Here is a 20,763-nt window from a genome sequence, read left to right as displayed (position 1 = left end):
ATTGACCGATGAACTGTCTCAGCTAGAGTAAAGAGAATTTGATAGAGCAAGATGGTGGCAACTTCACCACCAAGGCCGGCCTCCACCAACAAGCTCAAGCGGATGCTCGTGAAGCCGCCAAGGAGAGGGAAGAGAAGGCGAGGAGGAAGAAGAAAGCAACAAATGAGATAATGCTCAGCATTCCTATTGGTAATCACGAGGCAATAAGGAAGAAGAATGTGTACGCGAGCAACAGGACATCAAGGGATCCTTGATTTTGGACCAACACTACAACTAGTTCGGGTTTCGATGATGATTTGACTTCGTCGGCGAATGTCCAAAAACCATCATAGAGACGTGTTGCTGACGGTTTGGAATTCCGTGGGCAACCTCGCGTCACAAAAGGTCGGGCTCATGGTTTGGCTTGCCCTTCATGGATCCATGACGACTTTGTGCTAGCCCAGAGCCCACCCGACCCGGTCTGCTGTGACGTCCGTGGCCCTCGCGGATTGGTGTCTCCTAGTCGGATCGTTAGAGGCATTGTGTCAGTTCAATGATTGGGTTGTCAGTCCTATCACATGATGTGATCTTTGTCGTCTAGCTGACCACTCCGGACGAAGCTGCTACCACCATGTGGCCATGTAGAATTGCACTCGAAATTCGACACGTTCCTAGAGAGTGGCCATTGGCATGTCGACACGTGTCACTCGGAATACCAACATGTGCATGTAGAAGGCCCACTATCATCTCGACACACATGGGCACCTGAAATTTTGACACGTGGATAGGAGGCCCATATGTAGAAAGACACGTGGCAGGGAACTGGACATACTGCGTGGGCTCATGTTTGCAGCCCAGAAAATTTTCTATAGCGGCCCATTAAAGGACGGTCCTCTTAACGCGGCCCAGTATAGAAAAGGTCCATTTGTCGTGGCCCATGATGACAAGCCCATTTACGATGGTCCTTTTCTTGGACCACTCATGGCCAACCTTTTAAACTAAGCCTAAATGCGCAACCTTACTATCCCGGCCCGTTATTTCTATTGCAACTTCTCAAAAAAAATCTGTTGCAAGAATGGCTCGTTACTTCCAGCCCGTCAATACCGGTGTGGTAATAATGGCTAATTAGCATAGCCCGGCCTGGTTATCTTAGCCAGCCCGTTACTTCCAGCCCGTTGATAACTAGAAGAACACAGATCAATTGTAGCTAGTTTCAAAATAAGAGTATCGAACCATGAGGAGCTACTAGTTAGGGTCTTAATGCCTCTTGCTACTATCTACTAAGGATTACTTATAAATTTTGTTCTAATCTCAAAATGTTTAAAGGGGTGTTGCAAATGGTTGAATATAAAGCAAATAAAGCAATAAAATCATTATAGGAAATGGGTTGAAACTTAATAAGACAAAGTGTTCTTAGGGATTATTGGATCTCCCTCTAGCTTTAGGATTCATGATAATCAAGATGAAGTATACTTTTAATCATATTGTGTGTGGGAGAGCTCCGTAATAAGATGCGTCCAGAAAGCCATCGGTCATCGCATTTCTAAATAACCACAGCAGCTAATCTTCTGCAAGCCATATTGACTATTGCTATTAAGGGTTTTAACCCGTGGTTATCGATATGAGCTTGGTGAGTCCCTCTTATCCCCCTCATCCATGTGTTAAAGTGCCTATACGGTAATGTCAGTTCTCGCCGTTCACTTTACCACACTTCAACGACTAGTTCCCTCTCGAGATCATAAGGCAAATATTACATGGTGCACAACACATAACATCAAGAGAGAGAACTAATACACATTAATAATTAAAACTATAAATCATCTTAGATTCATCTCATATTCATGCTAGGGTTTCTCCATCTCCCCAAGAACTAATGGGACTACTCACATATGGGGGCAATCAAGAACATCATCATAATCTTATGGAGGGGATTAAAGGACTGGAATGAATTTGAATACAAATCCACAATAGCAATCAAGATTACAACTATGGTTGGAGGTGGGTGATGAAGGTGATGCAGCGGTTGATGATGAAGGGGATGATGCCTTGTCCTACAAGGATCCACATAGCAGTCCGGATGTTGTCTTCTCCAAAGTTTCTTCTCTAGATCTGATCTGGGGCGGCGTTTCTCTGTTTTGCGGAGCTGTGTGTCTCGGCTCTCTGCGCCGTCTGCGCCTGGTGAAAGTCTTTGACGCGGCGGTGCTTTTGACAGGCCGTACGGGCGGACGGTACGGGCGGGCATTGCCCATACCGATGCCCGTTAAAGTTACTAGAAGTTGTCCTTGCATTGTCCTTTTGCCCAGGTGCATAATTAAGTGCTAAAATGATTTCTATCACGTAAAAATGCCAGAAAATGAAAGTTTTCATTGATATTTCATCATTGCCTTATTATTTCGAGATCATGTGTAGACAAGCATAAAAGGGCACGACAGCGCGGTGAAATACAAAAATCCTACTACTACTCATCGATAACTTAATGAAATAACAATGTAAAACATGCTAAAAATGCACTCATCAACTTCCCCAAGCTAGACTCTTTCTCGTCCCCGAGCAAGATAGAAGCTTAATGGATAGAGTCATCTTTGTTCATGAAGCGTGATTCGTTAAAACAAATGAGGCATTTTCGAGAACAAGGATTACAAAATCGGATGTAAAGCTAGAGCATGAATAACACCATACTATTCTCATACTCAAATGTCTTAGATGGCTCCACACCTTTCAAGTTTGATAGTAAACAAGAAGACTATGTTCTTAGCATAACATATGATCATGGAACTTAGCTTTTCAATGAGATCTTTGAGAAACTTTCTTTTTCTTTCTCTTTTTTTCTTCTCTTTCACAAGTAGCATGATATTCCTTTTGCAATAATGTCATCTTTCTGAATTTTTCTTTCTCATGATTAAAGCAATAATTATGATATACTTGTAGATACTCTCTTCTCACATTCTATCAAGGCTTACCGGTGTGGAGGAACATCAATTCATTATCATGATGCAAGTATAATTATACTCATCATAATTCATACATCTAATGCAATAATTATAATTCAATCAAGATTCAGATAAAATAATGGCTCAAAGTTCATTGGATAAAAATCATTCACTCTCCAAGGGAAATTAAACAAGCATTAATGCAATCCTTATTGAGTTTCGAACTAAATGCACGCTAGAAAGTAAATATGTAAACTATAGGAGATAGGTTACAAGGTGTTATAGGTCTCCCCAAGCTTGGAATCAAGCTAGGTGGGATCAAATAATCCCTGTGATTATTTGATACCGTAACTCGTCCTTCTATTTTGAAGGGTCTTCTCCTTCAAGATTACGGATCTTGGTCTGCAATGCGATGGTGAATGCTTCGAGGTAGATGATGCGGGCTGAACGCTCCTTAGCCAATTTCTCCAGAACAACAATGTAGTTCTTGTTCACTTCAGGTGTGTTTTTCTGTGTATCAAGAGGACGAAGACAAATATAAAGGTTAGCCTCCAGCCCTTTGATGATGTTTTCATCCATTTGATCCAGGTAGCATCGCAGTAGCCGAATATGCTCTGCAGACCCAGGGGCATTCTCTTCAATTCTCTTGATGCGGCTGTCCAGCTTCTCTAGGGATTCCTGTTTGTCCTTGTCTTCCATCTTTAACTTGTCGATGAGGCATAGCCCATCATCTTCTTCGATGCTCATGTCGACTTCATCATAATCATCATCCTTACCTACAACCAAACCAAAAGTTTTCCGACCTCCAATAATCTTCTCTCTTAGCATGAAACCATCTTCTGGGTCACTTTCGTCCCTCCATTGTTCTGCCTCCTTCTCCCTTGTGGCGTCCTTCCTCCAGGCATCCGGGGTGCCTTGCTTCCCATAGGTTGAAGGCATGATGCTCCAAGGATGAGACATGGTTGCGTTGGTAGGGTTTGTGGCAAGCTTGGATGACATCTGTTAGGATAGAAGAAAAGACTCATCTAGGTGTTATGAGGGGTTATAAAGAGAAAAAAACTCGTCAGACTGAAGTTATGGTCGCACATAAAAAAATCCTAACAATATGGAAAGATATAAACTTAAAAAATAAATTCTGGGCAGCACGGCGGTCCTTGGTACGGTCTCAGACCGTACCGTTCGCCTGTAGCTGACGTCCTACCAAAAAACGGGCCAGATATACTCGGTTCGAGAATTCGGTACGGGTGGGTTATCACCGTACCGTCCGACCCGTACCGATTACCGACAGAAGAAAGGCGACAAAAAACTGTTTTTTTTATCTTAACGAATAAAACAAGGAAAAAGCTGTTGTAAGTATATCGACTGGCCGTACATTTTTATTACTCCCATAGGAACTCAGAGAGACTTAGCAGCTATCATAATTATCATATTTGCGTCTTCTAACTGTGAATATTCAAGTTCATCATTGATTACCAAAATTAAATCTATAGGGAATAACATTAACGGTTGTTCCAATTTCACAGAGGCCATAATAAGAGGATCCACCAAAAGTGCAAGGTAAAACATGCTTGCTCACAATTTTTTTTGCATTAACCATACCTTCTACGAATTGTGAGGTTTCGGAATCGATGTCAACTACGTTGCAGTGTGCATACATAGCTATAATACCTTCCTTAGTTACTTCACCATCCTCATTTGCAACTTCATAAGTAGGTTCCTTGTTACTAAATTTTACCTCTAGTGCTCTTACCTCTTTCACCTCTTCTTATTTTTGTTCTACAAGGAGTTGAGCTCTAATGTGCCTTGCTGCTGTCATTGGGAAATGAAGCGGTTCATTGTAAGACGTCCTTTCAATGGGTACCACTTTGGGTACTTCAACTTAAACTTGTGCTACTTCAGTGATTTGAGGTGGCGGGCGTAATAAAGCCATTCCTTCTTAGGTGCTTCAATGAATTCTATAAAAACTTGAAGAACATCTAATACCATAACATCATCAAGATTAAGCTCATTAGCAGTTTATTTTAATTTCCCGGTGTTTTTATAAGAATTTAAAAAATCATATTCAATTTCTATTTCTCCCTCACTTCCAAGATCAAAGCCCAATGATTCTCTATTTCTATGAACTTTGTCTAGGCGTACCCATGCTTGCTCGGGGGTGAGTTCCATAAAAGATCCACCGAATGACAAATCTAATTCGCTTTTATTATCTCGTTCAAGTTCTCCATAAAAGAAATGTAAAACATACCAAAGCGGTAAATCATGATGGGAACAGCTTTGAACCGTACCTGTCGTTGCCTAATCGACGGTACCCCGGAGGAGGGATCCTCACGAGGGGGAGAAGAAGTAGGGGCCATAGGGCGGAGTGCTCTCGGGACGGTGGTACGCGAGTTACCCAGCTTCGGAACACCTGCACGATGACAGGGCCTACTGCTGCTTGTCTGGAATTATCTGGGAGCTTTCGCGTTGTTACAATGAGTTGTGGTTGTGCCTCTAGGGCTCCCGGGATCCGGCTTATAAAGGCGCACGGATCTAGGGTTTACACGGAGAGTCCTAGCCGGATTACAGATAGCCTAGCTACGGTACAATATCTTGCCGTGCACGTCACGGATCCGCCTTCCATACATGTCGTACTGGATCCGGGTTCCTCATGGGCCTCCCTGGATCCGGGTCACTCCTAGGTCGGTGCGGATCCGGCCTGCTGATCCTGGGCTGGACTTCTTCCTTCATGATCAACAGCAACTGGGCCGCCCGATGGGCCACATGCCTCATCACCGTCTGTGGGCCACCCGGGCTTGCCGGATCTAGGCACTGTCGATGGTACACCCATGAAGTATACCCACAACAGTAGCCCCCAGAGTTCTCCGAGTTTCGCCAGCAGTTTCCGCCATGCTTGTTTCTTAGGTTTCCGGCATCGTCGGCAACGCGGAGAAACTTGAAGAGCTCAAACTTTGCATTTTCTTCTTTTTCCAACTTATAGCCGGAAAATGCTCTCATCCTGCGGGACTTCATCCATCGACGTTCCAAAGAACATTTCCGGGTTACTCCCTGCTTGCGAACAAGAGCCAACTTATCTTCACGCAATCACCCGGAATCTTAAAAGACTCAAACGGTTCCGCCAATTCTGGCGCCATTTTCGCGCGATTTGCGCGGTAACTTATCTCTAGCCATTTTTACCGCTAGGGTTTGGGACACGTGTCACGCATCCAACGGCGCGACGCTTGCGTTCCGACCACAGGATGCGGAACACGAATCTTATCCCCTCAGCCTATAAATATCAGCCGTCGACCCCTTCTCACCCCATTCACCCCCTTTTCACCTCTCCTCCGAGCGCCGCCCGCGAGCCTCTTCTCCGCCGCGCCGGAACCTGCCGGAAAGTCGCCGGAGCATTGCCGGAGCGAGCCCTCCGCCGCAGTGTTCTTCGTGTTCTTAACTCCGGCGAACCACCGCGCGGAAAAACTCGCCGCCGGCAACCCCGACCACCGCACGCGCCATTACGGTAAATCCTCGAGCTCAAACTTCGCGCCGTAGTTGGTAGGGATGAACTTGGGGAAGACGAATTGAGATCCGACTAAGGAAAGTTTCCGCCAACCTTTTTTCTTCAGATGTCTTCGACGACTCCGCCTCCGAGCTCGGAACCGATCATGGCGACGCCCATTTCCTCCGCCCCTCCTCCCTTTGTTCCCATCAGGCTGGATCCTACAAAGGATTCCGGCAAGGAGACTGAGGGGACCTCTGCTCACCCGGAGAAAACCTCCGAGGCGGGCCAGTCGGAGCAGCAAACAGAAGAGGCTGCCAAGAAATCAAAAGCTCGGAAGCGCGACTCCGAAGCTAAGGGGAAGTGGTGGCCCTGTACCACCACCGAGATGGAGTTAAAGAATCTCGAGTCAGAGGGCTTCCTGCAACCCGGAAGCTGGAGGACAGTTCCAAATGAACCAGCTCCGGCTCCAAGGGACAACGAGATGGTCTTGTGACGAAGCCTTTGGTGGAGCGCGGATTTTCGTTTCCGCCTTCAGATTTCTTCCGGGAGATTCTGAAGACATACGGACTCCAACCTCACAACATATCTCCGAACAGCGTGCTTGCCATCAGCAACCACGTTGCTCTCTGCGAAGGCCACCTCCGGGTAACCCCAGAGCTCTCTCTCTTCCAATACTACTTTTCTGTCAAGAAGGAGAAGATCCGCCAAACTTCCGAGTTGGCGACTTGCGGATCCGTCACCTTCATCATCCGCCCGGGCCGCGTTTACCCCCCCACCGACCGCCACGAATCCACGAGATACTGGTCTGGGGGCTTCTTCTATCTGAAGGACGTCTCCGACCCTGCGAGCGACAAGAAGCTACCACCTTTCAAGAACTGCCCCGCCACCGAGCTTCCGTCTTGGACGCACTGCCCCCACTTCTCCGACTCGCCTCAGCTGACCCGCGCTGTCAGGCGGATCTGCAAGCTTACGGAGGAGGGGCTGACGGGAAAAGACCTAACCCTCTCGTGGTTCACGAAGCGGATCCAGCCGCTGCAACATCGGGACCGCGATGTTTGAATACACGGGCGCGACGATCCGTTGCGCGCCACCAAGGATAACCTCTCCGCCGACGCCATCGACAAAAGGATGCGGGTCCTCAGCCAGATCCCACGTCTACTCCACGTTCACGTATGCAACAAAGACATCCACACGGAGGATCCGGAACTGCGGTACGTCGTCTTGACTTTGGTTTATCGCTTTTCTTCAAACTTTTGGCTAAGTGTAACTTTGAACTAGCTCGAGGCGCTTGAGGAAAATGAGCTCGGAACTCTCCTCCGAGTCCCATCCACCGGCCACACGGATCCGGAAGCCACGTCAGAGGCGGAAGCTCCTGAAGCTCCACGTCCCGCGAAGAGGAAGAAGCCAGCCCCTTCCAGCCCTTACGCGAAACGCCCCCGCGAAACTCTCAGCATCGCGGCTACCCGGAAAGCTGAGGCGGAAAAGAAGCGCCTCACGCTGATCAATACCAGCAACAAGGGGCAGCCTGCCATCCAGCACTTTTTCAAGCCTTCCGGGTAAGCGTCTTCTTCCGAGACCCAAGTTCTGGTTAACACTTGCTCTTATATTTGTATGTTTTTCCTGAAGTTCCGGAAGCCAGCCTCCCAAGGCCCCAAGGGTCATCAAGAAGAAGGCCAAACCATCTCCGGCTTCCTTCCCTATCACTCCTGAGGTGGAAGTTCCGCCTAGGGCTTCATCTGCCAGCAAGCCGGATCCGAAGGACATCATTGACCTTGATGACCTTCCGGAAGACCCGGCCCCCCATGGCGCCTCCACCCCGGGGCCCACCGCGCCCCGGCCTCCACCCGATCCCCCAAGGTCCGCTTTCGCGGGACCTACTGATGAGGAGCAAGAGCAAAACGCCAAGCGCCACCAAGTTCCCAAGGCGACCCGCGTCAGCCTCGAGCCAACTCCCTCCCTCCGAACACTTACCCTCGCAGAGCGTCACGCGGAAGCTTCCGCCATGCTGAACAAGGTATGGGGAAGCCGGAGGAGGAAGTGGGTTATCTCGCGGAACCGGAGGATAGCACGAAGGAATTTTCGCCAAGCACAGGGAAGTGCGGCAGGTAATACTAGCCCCCAAGCATTGGGTGATATAGTTTCGTGTAAAATGTATTAGCCGATGCTTTCTCAAAATGTACTGTTAGGCGGAAATTTGAAATCTTCGCCAAGTCTGAAATCTTCGCCAGCCCCCCAGATTTTAATATCCGACTAACTCTCTGCTGCTTCTCAGTCCACGCGAGCGCACGAAGAGTTGCGCATTCACGGGCGGGAGCAAATCAAGGCGATCGAGGGACGGCGCGAACACGCGGAAAATAGCCAAAAGGCTATCCAGCTGCTTGAGACCCGACTTCAAGGTACGAGATCCGGATATTCACTTGTGCTGACAGTTGTTCAGGGTGCATAACATGTTCAATTCTGCTTTCAGAAGAAACTGCCAAGCATTCCTCGCTTGATGAACTATCCGCCAAGGTCAAGGTGCTTGAGGCGGAGAACGAGTCCCTCCAAAACTTCATGAAAGAATCTTCAAGCAAAGAGACTGAGGCGAGGAAGGAGCTCTCCGAGAAGCATGCTCGTGAGAAGGCGGAAGCGATCGACAAGCTGGAGAAAAGCCAAGGTCGCGCGCTCTCCCTAATTGCCAAGAACAAAGCCCTGGAAGCGGAGGCGGAAGCCATTGACAAACTTATCTTCCGTAAGCATGTTTCCGCGTCGTTGCTCCGACCACCTTTGCATATTTTCTCTGACGGAACTGATCCTCTTTCTTCCGCAGCGAGCCTTGGCTTTGAATGGACAAAGGATTCAAATCTGACGAGGACGGAGGCGTACGAAGAAGCGCGGAAATCAATTGATGCGCTGTTTGGAGCTTGTCGCGGAATCGCCACGGCTCTGCGGCTAAAGAAAGCCAAAACCAGTGTCATCGACACGATGACCAAACTTATGCGACAGGTGCCGGAGTTTATGAAGGACTGGCAAAAGTCTTCAGCGCGCGGAGCCGCCTCCTTAGTCCTGGCCACCTGCAAGGCTTTCTTCCCCTCACTCAACCTGGCGCAAGCTGCACGCGAGCCCCGAGAGTTCCGACATGAGCGCCCTCCTCGCGGAGCGAAGGCTATGAAGAGCTGTTTGTCAGGCGAGTGGATCACTCGTTCTGGTACAAGCAGCACAATCTGCCCGAAGGTTTTTCCGATGCGGAGGAGGAAGCGGGCGAGCCAGAGTATTATGGGGAAGGATCCGGGTCCAGCAGCGAGCACTCCGGAGAAAACTCTGGAGACGACTCTGAAGCCGGATCTGGTGGCAGTGACGACGGCTCCAGCTACCAGCAATCTGAAGAGGAGGACTCCGAGTAGAGTTCCTGTTTGAAACATTGAAAAAAGTTGCATCATTTTGGCCCCAGCGAGGGTTTGTAATAAGACTAAATTCTTAAGTAGCTAGGAACGAAACGATAATGCATGGGGCGGAAACACTTATCCTGCTATCCGTTAAATATTATGTGCATGTTTCGTTTTATGTCGGAAAGCAAGTGCTGACTTCGCTATTTTCCGACTTGCTCGCTTGACCTTCCACGAGCCGGAAAACCTTAGCCGGAAACGCTCGCCAGCGGCGACGAAGCCCAATGGCAGTCCGTCCATAACCGCGGAAACAAGCCCCCAGGCATAGGTGCCGGAAATCGCTACTAGGAATCCACGAGTTCGCAACAGATAACAACTTAATCAGAAAACTTAAGCTCACGTCCTAAAGGACGATTTTGAAAATCACAACTTTCATACACGCCTAGGCGGAAAAATCCAGCTCTGCGGTTTTAGTCGGAAAAAACATACACGATCTAAAATGAACAAGTAAAGGAGGTAAAGGACTCAAGGAGTGAACCAAAAGCTTTATTTCATTGATCATGTATAACTATTACAGAGTTTAGAACTCGGAAAATGTATGCTAAGTGTAGAAAGGACATAGCTGTGCGATATTCCAAGGGCGATCTGTTTCATCGTAGATGTCATCCGGATCCTCACGCTTGCGTTTCCGGTGCCAGTTAGCAGGTCTATCCCTTAACTCGCGGAAATCAACAAGGTAGTACGACCCGTTATGAAGCACTTTGCTAACGACGAAGGGTCCTTCCCATGGAGATTGCAGCTTATGGTCTTTCACCTGTCGAAGGCGGAGGACCAGGTCTCCTGCCATAAAGGAGCGTTTCCGAACTCGACGACTGTGATAACGTCGGAGCTTTTGCTGATAGATGGCGGATCTCTGATCTGCTAAGTTCTGAGCTTCCTCGATCAGGTCCACAGATAGCTGTCACGGCCTCGTCAATGTTTCTTCATTGTAGGCGGAAACTCGCGGTGAATGCGTGGATGATGTCGGAGGGAAGTACGGCGGATCCGTATACCAGGAAAAAGGGGTAAACCACTGTTGATCTGTTAGGGGTAGTTAAGTAAACTCCACAGAACAGCCTCCAACTCATCAGCCCAAGCTCCGGCTGCTCGTCGCAGCGGTCCTTCAAGGCGTGGTTTAATTCCTGATAATATTAGGCCGTTAGCCCTTTCAACCTGACCATTGGACTGTGGATGAGCCACAGATGCGAGGTCGATCGTATCCCCATTGTCTCACAATAATCCCTCAATTCTCCTTGAGCAAAGTTCGTGCCATTATCTGTGATTATGCTGTGCGGGATGCCGAATCTCATCACGAGGCTGCAGGACGAATTTTAGTGCCGTAGCACCGTCGGCTTTTCTCACTTGGCTTAGCCTCGATCCATTTCTTGAACTTGTCAACAGCGACCAGGAGGTACTCAAAACCGCCAGGAGATGATTTTTTTAACTTACCAACCATATCAAGCCCCAGGCACCGCAAATGGCCAGGTGATAGGTATGGTCTTCAGCTCTTGGGCTGGAGCGTTTGGTTGAGTAGCGTAGTGCGACAACCTCGGCAGGTCTTGACTATTTTATCAGCGTCTTCTTTAGCTGTAAGCCAATAGAAACCTAACCGAAAAGCTTTTGCAACGAGTGATGCAGGAGCGGCGTGATGCCCGCAGTCCCTGCGTGGATCTCTACTGAGGATTTCAATGCCATCTTGATTGGAGACGCATTTAAGAAATACCCCTGCTGCACTTCGTTTGTAGAGCTGTCCATCAACTATTGTGTAGGTTCGTGCTACTTTGACGATACGTCGTGCGAGGACCTCGTCCTCTGGCAACTTCGATCGATGAGGTAGTCCAGGAAAGGCTGGGTCCAAGCCGGAATGATAGCCATCACTTCCCTAGCCGGAGACACTGCCACCTCTGGGTTTTCCGGGTTAGCGCCCTTAACTGAGGGTATCCGGAGATGCTCCAGGAAAATGCCAGGCGGAATTGGTTTCCTGCCGGATCCGAGCTTGGATAGCATGTCTGCCGCTGTGTTATCGTCTCTCCTGACGTACTTGACTTCGTATCCGAGGAAGCTCTTGGCAATCTCGTCAACTTCGTCTCTGTAGGCCGCCATGACGGAATTTCTGGCGTTCCAGGTTCCGGCTACTTGTTGTGCCACCAGGTCGGAATCTCCACAGCATATGATGTGCTTGATCCCAATTTCCTTAGCGATGCGCAGACCGTGTAGTAGAGCCTCATATTCCGCCATGTTGTTGGTAGCTTCGAAGTGGATCTGCAGAACATACTGCAATTCTTCTCCGGTAGGGGATTTCAGGGTGACTCCGGCTCCTGAGCCTTGATGCTGCTTGGATCCGTCGAAGTGCATGACCCATGTTTCTGGTTCCGGCTCCAGACTTGCATCCGGAGCTTCTGTCCAATCTGCAACGAAATCCGCCAGAACCTGGGATTTTACCGCAGTCCTTGGCTTGTAAGCGATGTCGAAGGCGGATAATTCGATGCCCCATTTAGCCGTACGTCCTGTTGCGTCAGCGTTGTTGAGAATTGTTGACAGCGGAGCCTTGCTCACGACTGTTACTGGATGCTCTTGGAAATAATGCCTCAGCTTCCGGCTGCCTAGGAACACGCCATAAGCTAGCTTCTGAAAGTGAGGATATCTCTGTTTTGATTCCGTCAGCACCTCGCTGATGTAGTAGACAGGTCTCTGGACGTCATATTCATGACCTTCTTCCTTTCGCTCCACCACGATGACGAGGATGACGACTTTGTTGGTAGCTGCCAGATAAAGGAGCATTGGCTCTGACTCTACTGGAGCTGCCAAGATAGGCGGGGAGGTGAGTATTTCCTTCAACCCTCGAAGAGCTGCATCAGCTGCGTCGTCCCAGACAAATTTGTCTGTTTTCTTCAGCAGCTTGTACAGAGGTAGTGCCTTCTCGCCAAGACGGCTGACAAACCTACTGATTGCTGCAACACAACCAGTTAGTCGTTGCACATCTTTGAGACAAGTTGGCCTTTTGATGCACAGGATTGCCTTGATCTTTTCTGGGTTAACCTCAATGCCTCTGTGAGAGACTATGAAGCCAAGGAGTTTTCCGGCTGGCACGCCAAAGACGCACTTCAGCGGATTCAACATCATCTTGTACCTGCGGAGGTTGTCGAAGGTTTCTATGAGGTCGCTGATCAAGTCGGATCCTTTCCGGGTCATGACCGCGATGTCGTCGACGTAAGCGTGCACGTTCCGGCCAATTTGGTCCTTCAGGCACCGCTGCATCGTACGTTGGTAGGTAGCACCTGCATTTTTCAAACCAAAGGGCATGGTAACATAGCAGTAAGTACCGAACGGGGTAATGAATGAAGTCGCCTTTTGGTCGGATTCCTTCATCCGGATCTGATGATACCCGGAATACGCATCAAGAAAACACAGAAGTTCCGCCCCCGCCGTCGAATCAATGACTTGGTCAATGCGCGGCAAGGGGAACGGATCCTTCGGGCAGTGTTTGTTCAAGCCAGAGTAATCGATGCACATTCTTAGTATTTCAGTGTTCTTTTTGGGTACAAGGACGGGATTCGCGACCCAATCGGTGTGGATAACTTCTATTACAAAACCTGCTTCTAATAACTTTGCTAGTTCCATCCCTATGGCGCGGCGCTTCTTATCTCCAAAGCGTCGCATAGCTTGCTTCACTGGTTTGGCCCCCGGATTTATGTTGAGGTAGTGCTCGGCGAGTTCCCTAGGTACTCCGGACATGTCAGAAGGTTGCCATGCGAAGATATCCATGTTAGCGCGGAGGAACTCGACGAGCGCTTTCCTATTTGGGGTCCATGTTGGCTCCGACTGAAACCTGCTTGGAAGAGTCACCTGGAATGAGGTCATGCTTCTTGGTTTCTATCGCGGGCTTGAAGGAGGTTTTCTGCTCGGAGATTTGCTTCTTGGTGGTCTGCATCTCAGTCGGATCCACCGCGGCTCTATAGCCTTTCAGCTCTTCTCCGGATATCACAGACTCTGCGAAGGCGGCTTCGCCTAACTCGCACTCATGAGCCTTTTTGTAGTCTCCGGATACGGTAATCATACCTTTAGGACCCGGAATCTTGAGCTTGTTGTAGATGTAGCACGCTCTTGCGTGGAACTTGTGGTAGGTGGGCCTGCCGAAGATGACGTGGTAGGAGCTCTTGAAGGGCACAACTTCAAACGTGATCTTCTCTTCGCGGAAATTATGAACATCGCCAAAAGCCACGGGAAGTGTGATGCTGCCGAGGGAGTTCGCCTTCTTACCCGGAACCACGCCATGAAACTCAGTGGTGCTGTGTTTGAGCTGTTCCTTGGTGAGGTTCATCCGCTCTAGAGTCTCCAGGTACATGATGTTCAGGCTAGCTCCGCCATCCATGAGGCACTTGGAGAAGTCATACCCGTCTATGCGGGGACTTACAACCAAGGCGTAGCACTCCTTTGGCACAATTGCGGGATGATCCTTCCGATCAAATGTGCACGGAATTTCCGACCACCTGACGTACTGCGGCACAGCCGGAACTATGGCGTTCAGGATCCGGGTAGCTGACTTGGAGGCGCGTACTGTTGGGGTCCCGAGGAAAGTGTGGTAAGCCCCACGCTCTTTTTGTCGAATGGGTTGGATTTTCTGCGGATCTGCCTTGGGATCCGGCGAGTTATCATCCTCATCCATCGCCTCGGAACTATCATCCTCTTTGTCCTTGTTCTTGCCCTTGCCACCTTTTCCGCGAGGGCGGTGCTTCCGGCGCGCTTGTATCCGGCCTCCGGGTCGTTCTTTAGATCATTGACCCACTTGCGATTGCGGTTGGTATGAGTGGACTTCCTGTAACCGGATCCGAGATGGGCCGAGCAGGGCATGTCTCTGTACTCCTCATAGGTTTGCGGTGCGCGGGATCCGGCGGCGGTGACCTCGGAGGTATCTTGCGACCCCTGCCGGCTCCGCCTCCGCGTCCGCGTCCTCTTCCGCCTCCTGGACCTCCGCGTTGAAACGCCATGGCGACCATCTCGGATCCGCCACTCTTCTGGTCATCGAGGTTCTTGCGCTTATGGCTGCTGCTGCCGCCGTTGTCACGGTTCTTCTTTTGTTGGTGCGGGGGGATTGCGTGGCTGCGAGATCACCGCGAGCGTCGTCATCGGCGGCAGTGTGATCGCTAGCGATGGTGATCATGTCATCCAACGTCGGTTGATTTGCGTTGACCATGCGGGTTAGCTTGTGTCGCAGCAATCCTCCTCGCCGCAAGCCCCCAATGAAGGCGTGCATTGCTGTGCGGTTGTCAACGTTCTCGCACTCGTTCTGCATGCCAACCATCGGGTGAGGAAATTCCTCGATGTTTCGCCCTTCTTACGGATGCAAGCACGTGGGTCGCTTGTTGTGGCAGGTCTCTTGTAGGTGCCCCTGAAGTGTTTCTCAAAAGCATTCTTCAGGTCGAACCAGCAAAGATGGAGTTCTTCTCGAGGTCACCGAGGCAGATCCGGGCTGGACCTACAAGGTACAAGCTGGAGCATGCGGCGAGGCGATGTTAGGGGTTCCTCCGGCGAAGGTTACGGACATTGTAGTAATCCTCGATCCAGGTATCCGGCCTTTCGGTGCCATCATAGTGCTTCAGATTTCCGGGTAGCTTGAGGTTCATCCTTGGCTTTGGTTCCTCTCGAATCATCTGCCAAAGCACTTCGGGCCAATGTAGTCGGTTACGTACTCGTTAAGGCGGTCCCGCGCGTCGCGCGAGCCGTGGCGAGGAGACTTTGAGCGAGAGCGAGATCTCCGGCCATTGCCTCCGCCTCCACCTCCGCCGCCACCGCTAGGTGGTGGGGAGGGAGACCTGCGAGGTGGGCGGTCTGACTTCTTGCTTCCGCCATCTGAATCTCCTCGGCCTTCCTGGTGCTGACTCCGGCTCCTGTGGCTGCCTTCGCCTTGGCGCTGGCTGCCCTGGTCGTTCCGGCGAGGCTCCGGGTCACGGCTCCGACGAGGCTCTGGGTCCCGGCTCCTGCGAGGTTCTGGATCGCGGTTCCGGCGAGGCTCTGGACCGCGGTCTTCATTCCGACTCCTCCTGGGCTCGGGCTCATGAACATTGTTCTGATTCCGGCGAGGTTCCGGCGAGCGCTCCCTGTTTCTGTTTCTTGGCAGCACGTTGTCGCGGATAACAAGCGCACCATGCCCTACGGGCCTGGTGTTTCCGGCTGGACTACGGCGGCGAGGGGGTCGCGGGTAACCGTTGGGTGGAGGTGAGGGGTTGCGGTATTTGTCTCTTCCGGAGTACATCGCGTCCTTTCCCTTCCTTGGATCCGACGGAGGCGTCTGTGACGGAACGGGGATCGGATTTGGGTGCTCCCTGGCCCTTCTTCTGCGCTCCGACGATCCGGTGTGCGATTCATCGTCCTTCGCGCGGTAGATACACGGTTATCCGGATTGGATTCCAACTGCTGTGAAGTATCTGCCTTGCTCTGCTGCATTGCTGAAGCGACAAGTGTGCGGAGATAGTTGATGTCAACTTCTTCGTCCTTCTTCTTCAGCAATTCCGCTGCTTTCTGTATGTTGTCCTTGGGAGTTTCCAGCGGCTGGTGATCTGCGGGCGTGTTGAAGGGTATTCTGCGAGGCGGAATTGCTTCTCTAACAATTCGATCGGCCTCCGCCTGCGCATAGGTCATCTTTACCTCCCACTCAGCCCTCATGCTCTTGACTTGCTCGAGTGTGGCAGCAATCTCGCGGTCCTGTCTCTCGAAGTTTTCCGTCCAGGCTGCATGATCTGCCCTTCCTATCCTTAACGCAGCTTCGGTATCGGCGAGCCTCTTGGCTGTGGCCAGCATTTCCTTTCTGGCGGTCTCTAGGGCCTCCAGATCTGTGGCGTCGCCCGGGGTTATAGGTGTGTTAAGAACTGCTCGCGCGGCCACCTCTTCTGCTGACAAGATTTCCTCCGAGGGAGAATCCCTTTGGGGTCGCACCCGAGACATTGGAGATCCTTGGGGGTCAGATTGGCTGACTTGGTCTCCGGATCCAGTTTGTCCCAGCGCTGCTACCGTTGCGAGAACCTGCTTGGGCTGGGCGGAGTCGACTTCAGGCTGATCGCCATATCCGTACTCCCTTATCTTGCGAACGAAGTCATCAGATTCCGTGGACGGGGTGTCGCCGGAAATTGGGCTCGGGTGCCCAAAATCGACTCTTCAACCGGAGCTTCGCTTTCTCCGACAAGCTGAGCCTGATCCGGATCCGCGTTGTGCTCCGGTGCCTCTACCTGCTCAGGACCAGCTCCGACTGCTTGAGGGGCGGTTCCGGCGGTGTGGGCCAAGAAGTGTACGAAGTGGCACCTCTGCTTTTCTAACACCTGGGAGACCCAGGCGGATCTGCATTGGTCTTCCACCTTTGTTTCCTGCTCAGGGGCGGATTGGGTGGGCTTTGAAATTTCCAGATCCAAGGCGGAATCTTCCTTGGGAAGCTCCTGCATCTCAGATCGGATCTTCGCGACAGCGTCCAGCTCTGCGGCGGTCGCGTCTGCGTTACTTACCAGTGGGTTTCCGTCGGAATCGACGGTTTCCCCGATGAAGATGTGAATGCCGCCAATTGGGACGATGGAGAGCTTGACGGGGTTTGTCCTAGCCGGAATCCAGCACTCATCCGGAGGGACGATCGGCAGATTCCCGGCGTAAAGGACGCGCCCCACAGCGATGGTGTCGTCGTAGCTTCCCATGGCGGAACCCTCCCGGTTCCGGCCTCCAGACGCCACAGGCCCCACGGTGGGCGCCAACTGTCGTTGCCTAATCGACGGTACCCCGGAGGAGGGATCCTCACGAGGGGGAGAAGAAGTAGGGGCCATAGGGCGGAGTGCTCTCGGGACGGTGGTACGCGAGTTACCCAGCTTCGGAACACCTGCACGATGACAGGGCCTACTGCTGCTTGTCTGGAATTATCTGGGCGCTTTCGCGTTGTTACAATGAGTTGTGGTTGTGCCTCTAGGGCTCCCGGGATCCGGCTTATAAAGGCGCACGGATCTAGGGTTTACACGGAGAGTCCTAGCCGGATTACAGATAGCCTAGCTACGGTACAATATCTTGCCGTGCACGTCACGGATCCGCCTTCCATACATGTCGTACTGGATCCGGGTTCCTCATGGGCCTCCCTGGATCCGGGTCACTCCTAGGTCGGTGCGGATCCGGCCTGCTGATCCTGGGCTGGACTTCTTCCTTCATGATCAACAGCAACTGGGCCGCCCGATGGGCCACATGCCTCATCACCGTCTGTGGGCCACCCGGGCTTGCCGGATCTAGGCACTGTCGATGGTACACCCATGAAGTATACCCACAACAGTACCTTTAAACCTGAGGTAGGCTCTCATTAAACTTTCGCCGCGGCGATTCTTGAAATTGGTTATAAATCTTCTTGCTTCAGCGGACTTCACTTTTGGGTAGAATCAAAATATAAATTTCATCATAAGATTCTCCCAAGTATCAATCTTTTCTGTAGGGCAAGTTTTGTACCAAGATAATACAGTGTTGGTTAGAGTTTGACTAAACAGTTTAAGTTTTAATTCATCATCAGGATAGTTCCTCAATTTAATTGTCCAACACAACTCGGTAAAGGAATGTAAATGATTATAAGGATCCTCATCGGGATCACCTCCTGCAAAGTTTTTCTCTTTCATAATAACAATAAAGCGTGGATGAATCGCATACTCCACGTCACTCCCATTTGGGAATTCTTTAACAAACCCTCGGTTGAATCTTTCAAGGTATTCAACTGTATCAAACTTATTCATAAGCCCAATAGCAGCCATGGTCTTACCTGAAACAATTAAACAACTTTAGTAAAAACAATAATAAATTAGCAACTAAGAACAAAGACCAAAAGCGCCAGAAAATAGCTTGATAGCTACGAGAATACAGATAAATTGTAGCTAGTTTCGTAATAAGAGTATCGAACCATGATGAGCTACTAGTTAGGGTCTTAATGCCCTTGCTACTATCTACAAAAGATTACTTATAAATTGTTTTCTAATCTCAAAATGTTTAGGGGGGTGTTGTAAATGGTTGAATATAAAGTAAATAAAGCAATAAAAGCGTTATAGGAATTGGGTTGAAACTTAATAAGACAAAGTGTTCTCAGTGATTATTGGATCCACCTCTAACATTAGAATTCATGTTAATCAAGATGAAGTATACTTTTAATCATATTATTTGGGAGAGCTCCGTAATAAGATGCGCCCAGAAAACCATTGGTCTTATGGAAGCTCCACCAAGGCATGCACCCATGATGGATGCTATGGTTGTCACCAATGGCTCCAATTATTAGGAAGTCTTTCTTTATCCGAAGTTCGCCGATGGTGTACCATACCTTTTAGAAACGGCAGAAAATGGTGCAAAATCTCCTCGTTGCAAGAAAAGAGAAGGATGTGGGACTCCACAATTACAACAAAACTTAACTACTCAACCAGCATGTCTAACCCAGCCGTTTGTGCTGGTGCTTACAAATTATTTTCTCCCTTAGTATGTGCTTGCTCTTGCTCCGATGCAACTGTCACTGGTGTTGAAGTTCTGAGTTGGTGCTTGCAATATATGATCTGCTTCAGCAAGAGCTGCGATTACATAGCAGTACTACATGCACAATGTACAGATCCTGTCTGCTAATCCGCTTATAGTCGGTCGACTTATGGCCTACTACACCTCTGCGTCACCCTCGCAACGCAACATCTTACGGCCGACGCTCCAGTGAACGCATGTACTAATAGACATCTAACAGGCAGGTAATTAGCCACTACATCAAATGATAGCTAATGCCTTGCCCCAGGGGCGCACCGCAGCTTCTAGTTTAAGTCACTCTCCCGGACTCTGCAGCCGAAGGTGCGTGCCAATGTTTCTGTTTGTTCTAGACCAAAGAACAAACGGGGATCTTTTTCTGGACCTCGAAACCGAAACAGAAAATAACAGCATTCTGTGCCACAAGCACATGCCGAGCCAGAAAACTGTAAATAAAAGCTTCAACTCTAGGCCATATTAGTTGTACACAAAAAATTCTTTGATGTCTAACGAATAAGCACATTTCAGTACAAATTAGGCTGAGATGACAGTCAAAGCAAGTACAAATTAGGATGAAATGACAGTCAAAGCAAGTACAAATTAGGCTCAGATGACAGCCAAAGCAACTACCCACTGAATATTACAGAACAAACCTTAGGGCTCAGCCGCTTAGGGGTAGTCTCATTAATTATCTGCAGTCGGCAGCAAGAAGAAACAAAAAAAATGTATAGAAGAAAACATGAACTGCAAACATATTGAAGCTTGAACAACCATTGATCCGTACGTATACGTGTAAAGAACAAATTAAGCATCGCACATAACCTGAGATCAAACAGCAGGGAATAAGAAGGAGAGGCCTTCCATGACAGACAAGAGCCACTCAGGCTAGCCAAGGTGACCGCCTATCATGAAACTCATCTGAAACCGGCCATGTACTGTAACAGGGGCTTCTGAAAGAGCATATAGGCAAGTCATCCTTGGCTACCAGAGGAGGCAGGCTCTGGCCCTCATGCAAAGCCCCTCTTCTTCTTAGCGATGATCCGTGTGACATTGCCGCTTGCATTTAGCACTATTTATAGCGAAACTGCGGGAACCGGGATGCAAACTTATCAGTTTGCCGCCATCCACAACTTTGCCAGATACCGATCACCGATCGTTGACGCATATATATATGCTCCGTGGTACCGGGATATATTCAGTTCACTAGGCCAAGGGGGCAGGTTAGAGAGGCTGAGGTCCCAAATGGCGAGAGGTGTGTACAGTTTGGGGACAACACTAATGCAACAGTTATCACTGAGTTTCCCATTTTTGATAAAGAAAAAGTATAGGGCGATTCACGCAATCCAAGGAAAATCTCAATATATTCCATATTGATATGTAGTATCATTTTGGAGAGGAATTCATCTCCCTTACCGATCGCTTCTGCTTTTCTGATGTGAGGACGAGATGGTGTCGTCCACGGCTATCTAAAGTT

General features: G+C 49.8%; 1 long non-coding RNA gene across 1 annotated transcript; it reads right to left on the bottom strand.

Annotated features, from left to right (window-relative positions):
- Window positions 1–3,059: 3,059 nt before the first annotated feature.
- LOC127321236 (uncharacterized) lies at window positions 3,060–20,502 on the bottom strand. Its single transcript, XR_011752277.1, has 2 exons — window positions 18,088–20,502; window positions 3,060–5,194 (listed from the first exon to the last, which is right to left on the bottom strand). It is a non-coding gene; the product is annotated as an uncharacterized lncRNA (long non-coding RNA).
- Between the last annotated feature and the right edge of the window lie 261 nt (window positions 20,503–20,763).

This window comes from Lolium perenne, chromosome 2 (assembly GCF_019359855.2).
Source record: "Lolium perenne isolate Kyuss_39 chromosome 2, Kyuss_2.0, whole genome shotgun sequence".
NCBI classification, from domain to species: domain Eukaryota; kingdom Viridiplantae; phylum Streptophyta; class Magnoliopsida; order Poales; family Poaceae; genus Lolium; species Lolium perenne.
This window is presented reverse-complemented; position numbering and strand designations above follow the sequence as displayed.